This window comes from Arachis hypogaea, chromosome 13 (assembly GCF_003086295.3).
Source record: "Arachis hypogaea cultivar Tifrunner chromosome 13, arahy.Tifrunner.gnm2.J5K5, whole genome shotgun sequence".
Lineage (NCBI taxonomy): Eukaryota > Viridiplantae > Streptophyta > Magnoliopsida > Fabales > Fabaceae > Arachis > Arachis hypogaea.
Genome location: NC_092048.1, coordinates 114,292,454 through 114,298,358, shown reverse-complemented (window position 1 = coordinate 114,298,358; position 5,905 = coordinate 114,292,454). Strand labels below are relative to the sequence as shown.

The following is a 5,905-nucleotide window of genomic DNA, read 5'->3' as shown; positions in this document are numbered from 1 at the left end:
TTTAGGCACTTATGGTTTGCCATAGAATGAATCATTCATTGTTAAAATAGTTGGTAAGATATTTTAATCCGGAAAAAGTAAACATTTCCGAGACCTTAACTGTTTTCTTACATTGTTTTCACACCAAACTGTTTATTGCTTTCTTTATTTTATTGTTTGTTGTTTATGCGTTTTTACACCAACAACACTCTTTTCTGTTTGGCTGACTAAATCCAACAGGATAACCATTGCTTGCTCAGTACAACAATCCTCGTGGGATCGACCCTCACTCACCTGAGGTATTACTTGGATGACCCGGTGCACTTTCCAGTTAAGCTGTGGGAATTCAAAATTCCACACCAAGTCTTTGGCGCCGTTGTCGGGGATTATTTGTGATTGACAACTACCAGTTGTCTTGTTTCTTATATTAGGTATTTTTTTAGTTTTGTTTAATTACTTTTTCTTTTAATTTCCAATTTTTCTTATTTATTTATTCTTCTTTATTTTTGAATTTTTGCTTTATTTATTTTCTTTTAGTTTCTGATTTTAACTTTACTGTTCCTTTAGTGCTTTATCTTTTCTTTTCAAAAATTTTTGCATTTTTATTTTTTTATTTTTGAAAATTTTTAGGTTATTTATTCATCTTTATTTTTTTGGTTAATTGCTTACTTTATTTTATTTTATTTCTTTTTACATAGATTATCTCACTGGGAGTTCTCTATACTCTGACATAGAAATCTCCACTTTTTCTTTGTTTCTTGTTGTTTATGAGCAGGAACAGGGACAAAGAGCCCCTTCCCAAGTTTGATTCTGAACCTGAAAGAAGCTTGAGGTGGCGTTTGCAATAAGCTAAAGCTTACAAAGCCGGAGAGAATCTCAAGGAAACTTTTGAGAAGGAAGTTAAAGAACCCACCATGGCAGTTAATGGAGGGAATCCGAATGCTGAAGAGCAAGGAAGGAAGGTGCTTGGCTCATACACTGCACCCACACCTAACTTCTATGGGCGCAGTATAGTTGTGCCTGCTATTGGTGCTAATAACTTCGAGTTAAAGCCTTAACTGGTCACTCTTGTGCAGCAGAATTGCTAGTTTTATGGACTCCTGCAGGAGGATCCCAACAAATTCATCTCTGACTTCATGCAGATCTATGATATGGTAAAGACGAATGGAGTGAATCCAGAGGTTTACAAGCTCATGCTCTTCCATTTTGCTGTAAGGAACAGAGCAAAGCAGTAGCTTGGTTCTCAACCCAAGGAGAGCCTAGACACATGGGACAAAGTGGTCACTGAGTTTCTGACTAAATTTTTTTCCATCCCAGAAGCTGACTAAGCTTAGAGTGGATGTCTAGACCTTCAGACAGAAAGATGAAGAGTCCCTCTATGAGGCTTGGGAGAGATACAAGCAGATGATCAGGAGATGCCCTCCTAACATGGGTTTAAACTGGACCAGGGTGCAGATCTTCTATGATGTCCTCTTTGAGATGGCCAAGATGTTATTGGATCACTCTGCAGGTGGTTCTCTATACATGAAGAAGACGCCTAAAGAGGCAAATGAGCTTATTGAGATGGTTGCCAACAACCAATACCTGTACATTTTTTAGAGGAACCCTGTGAACACTGGGACTACTTAAAAGAGAGGAGTCATGGAGGTGACACACTGGACGCTATTTTGGCTCAAAACAAGCTCATGTCCCAGCAGATAAGCATGATCTCTCAGTACTTAATCGGGATACATATTTCAGCTGTCAACACTCAAGATGCATCCTATGGGATGACTGAAAGCTACACTCAAGGGGACGTTTGTGACATTGTTTAGCCCACCATGGAAGAAATGAATTACATGAAAATTTTCTCTAAAAACCCCAATAATGATCCCTATGCAAATACTTTCAATTAGGGATGGAGGAACCACCCTAACTTTGGGTAGAGGGAGCAATCACAAAAGCCCCAACAAAGCTTTAACAATAACTAGAGTGGAACCAATCAGAACAGGTTTAACAACTATCACTTCCAGTCCTCTCAGCAGTAGCAAGGACCCTCTCAGAGACAAAACAATTTTAACTTAGCCACAATAGTCTCTGAATTTTGCAAAACCACTCACAGCTTTATGCAAGAGACAAGAGCTTTAATTTGGAACTTCGAAATACAAGTGGGCTAGTTAAGCAAGAGGATACCTGAGAGACCTCTCAACACTCTTCCCAGCAAAATAAAGGTGAATCCAAGAGAAGAGTGCAAGGCTCTCATCATGGGCAAGGAGGTCGAGCATGGAGAGACATATGCTACTGAATTGAAGGAGAAAAAGGCTCAAGAGGAGACTGGAAGTGCACTAGCACACGCCCCAGTAGTGGTGAAGGAGCTTGAAGTACAACACCCGTAGAAATTTCAAGAGGTAACCAAGGATGAGCAGCTCACTCAATTCTTGGAAATATTCAAAAAGCTGCAAATCAATATTCATTCTTCTGAGGTGTTGGAGAAGATGCCTCCCTATTGACCTGTTTGAAAAGCGTATTCTCTGAGAAGAAGGCCCTGAAGGGAGATAAAACTGTGGTGCTGACCAAAGAGTGCAGTGCACTGGTCTAGAGAAGCTATCCACAAAGATGCCAGATCCAGGAAGCTTCCTGATTCCCTGTCTATAGGGACCATCACATTTGAGAAGGCTCTGTGCAACCTTGGATCAAGCATTAATCTGATGCCACTCTCTATAATGAAGAAGCTAGGAATGCAAGAGGCACAGCCTACAAGGATAGCATTAGAAATGGCCGACAAGTCCCGAAAACAAGCATACAGATTGGTGGAGAATGTCCTAGTAAAGGTTGAAGACCTCTACCTCCCTGTAGACTTTGTGATACTTGATACGGGAGAGGACACTGATGATTCCATCATCCTAGAAAGGCCATTCCTAGCCACTGAAAGAGCCCTCATTAATGTAGAGAGAGGAGAATTAGTCATGAGGATGCATGAGGACTATTTGATGTTCAAGATTTTTAAACCTCAACCGCTCTCTGACAAAGGAGGTACTAGCATGCAGAACTCAGTGCTTAAGCCTTCTCACGGGGTGGAAAGCCATACAACACCCTTAGACATCAAACCTAAGTTTAGTGTTGGGCATTCACCATCTACCAAAGATGGAGGAGGCCCCAAGAAGAAAGTACCCAAAGCCTGGAGGAATAAGAAGATTCCTACTGAGGACTTCTCACTTGGCATGAGAGTAGTCTTCATAAGAAGTCCAGTCATACCACACACTGTGAACAGAATCTTGTCTCTGGAACATGTTGAACTAATTCATGAGAGCACAAAGAGAAAGTTCACAATGAGGAGTGAAGATCTGAGCCCCTATAACCCTCCATAGAGGAGCTGTCCGTCAAGATAATGACGGTAAAGAAGCGCTTGTTGTGAGACAACCCAACCATACTTATCCTTTAGTTTATTTTCATTTTGTTTTTTTAGTATATTTAAGTTTGATTTCATATTATTTTATCTTATATTTGAATTCCATAGTTTTCCAATTTTTTATGAACATTTCTGATCCTGTATAGCACTTAGAACAGGAACAGAAAGACGTAGGAGAAAAAATAGTACACCATGGAGAAGACCCCCTGGTGGAGCCAAACGCCAGCCCGACGTTCAGCGCTCAGGGGGGAGTAGTGGCATTGGACGTTTAACATCCAACAGGGAGCGTTTCAAAACCAAAATTTTGGTCATCCTAGGGCGTTTCACGCCTACTCATGAACGCCAGGAGCAAAAAAAAGGGAAACCCCCTGGTGGCGTTAAACGCCAGCCCGGCGTTAAACTCCCAGGGGGAAGGAATGCTGCAGATTTCGAATTCTAAAAAGACTCTTTGGCCAATGGATAAACCCGAACTCCCAACCACTTCAGCACTCAATCTTATCCATTCTCTCTCCTCTTTACCCCACTTTTTTATCTACATTCATCCATCTTATCTTCCATCAAATCCCTAGATTCCCTCAACCAATCTCCCACTCCACCTAATTCCCTCTCATCTATCACATCAATCTCTCCTCCTAACAATTGACATTCAAATTCAATTTTTCCTCACCCTTCCCCCCATAACCGAAACCCTCTCCCCTCTACCTATAAATACCCTTCACTTCATCCACTTTCACCACACCTTACACTACTCTTCCCTACTTTCTTTCATCTCACACACTCCCTTTCATTCAACCTTTCCCTTTTTCCTACCCAAAGGCTGAAGTCCTCCCCACTCTCCTCTATCTCATTCTTCTATTTTCTTTTCCTTTTCTTCTTTTCTATTTTTATTTTGCTTGGGGACAAGCAAAGCTTCTAAGTTTGGTGTTGTTGGGCACTCTGATTTTTGCTTCTCCACATTTTTCTCCACGGAACCCAAGATCGGAGAATCCCCAAGGAAAAGAAAGGATAAAGCCCCCTAACAAACGGATTTTTGCTAGTAAAGAATTCACAAATAAATTCTCGTTGCTAGTATAGTTTCTAAATCAACAAAGAATCCTTTCGTACAAAAATTTGGTTGTCACTAAAGCAAACCCAATAAAATTAAACCGAAGTATTTAAACCTCGGGTCGTCTCTCAAGGAATTGCAGGGAGGTGTATTTATTATTGGTTATGAGATAGTATATTTTTGGGTTTTTGAAATAAGGAACAAGGAAATAAAATTGCAAGAAATTAAATTAATAACTAATAAAGCTCTTAGCAAGGTATGAGAACTGGACGTCCTATCCTAGTTATCCTTATCAATTGTGATGAGAATTATTCATTGCTCCCACTTAGTTAACCCTTACTAAATAAAGGAAAGTCAAGTGGACTGATCAACTTGATTCCTCAAGTCCTAGTCAACTCCTAAGGAAAGACTAGCTTTAGAGGGATCCAAACCAACCAGCAAATTCGAATTATCAATCAACAAGGAGTTTGATAACTCAAGTGTCTCCAGTTAATTAATTCAAGCTAAGAATATAAAAATCTAGATTAAAATCATAAATATGAAATACTTCAAATTGCATTAAATAGAAAATCAAATCTAACATGAGAATTTATAAACCAAATAGCAACATAAAGTAATCAATAAGGGAATTAAATAAACTAGAAAGCTAGAACAAATAAAAGTAGAAGAGAAATTAAATTAAAGAAATATTGAACCTGGAATTGAGAAGAAATATAAACCTAAAACTAAGAGAAATCCTAAAACCTAGAGAGAGGAGAGAGCCTCTCTTTCTAGAAACTACATCTAAAACCTAAAATTATGTGAATAAAAAGTTGTGTCTGATTCCTCCACTCTGCAGCCTCTAATCTGTGTTTTCTGGGCCAAAAACTGGGTCAAAAATAGCCCAGCAATTTCTGCAGTTGCAGTACATCGCGCATGTTGCGCATACGCGCCAGGTGCACGTGCGCGCCGATGGACTTTTTGCCAATGTACGCGTGTGCATCAAGTGCACGTGCGCGTCACCTAGCTGTATGGCTACTATGGAAAATTATATATAATTTTGAAGCCCTGGATGTTAGCTTTCCAACGCAACTGAAACCGCTTCATTTGGACCTCTGTAGCTCATGTTATAATCGATTGAGTGCAAAGAGGTCAGGGTTGACAGCTTTGCAGTTCCTTCAGCTTCTTGTATTCCTTCCACTTTTGCATGCTTCCTTTCCATCCTCTAAGTCATTCCTGCCCTATAAACCCTGAAATCACTTAACACACATATCAAGGCATTGAATGGTAATAAGAGAGGATTAAAATTAGTAAAATTTAAGAGCAATGAAGCATGTTTTCAATCATAGCACAAAATCAGAAAGGAAAATGTAAAATATGCAATTTACATGAATAAGTGTGAGAATAGTGAATAAAATCTACTCAATTAAGCACAAGATGTACCACGAAATAGTGGTGCATCAAATCTCTCCACACTTAAACATTAGCGTGTCCTCATGCTAAGCTCAAGAGAA

At 39.6% G+C, this 5,905-nt stretch overlaps 1 non-coding gene across 1 annotated transcript; it reads right to left on the bottom strand.

Moving 5' to 3' along the window:
* Window positions 1-1,305: 1,305 nt before the first annotated feature.
* On the bottom strand, window positions 1,306-1,414 carry LOC112739961 (small nucleolar RNA R71). The gene has a single exon (XR_003170894.1). It is a non-coding gene; the product is annotated as a small nucleolar RNA R71 (small nucleolar RNA).
* Between the last annotated feature and the right edge of the window lie 4,491 nt (window positions 1,415-5,905).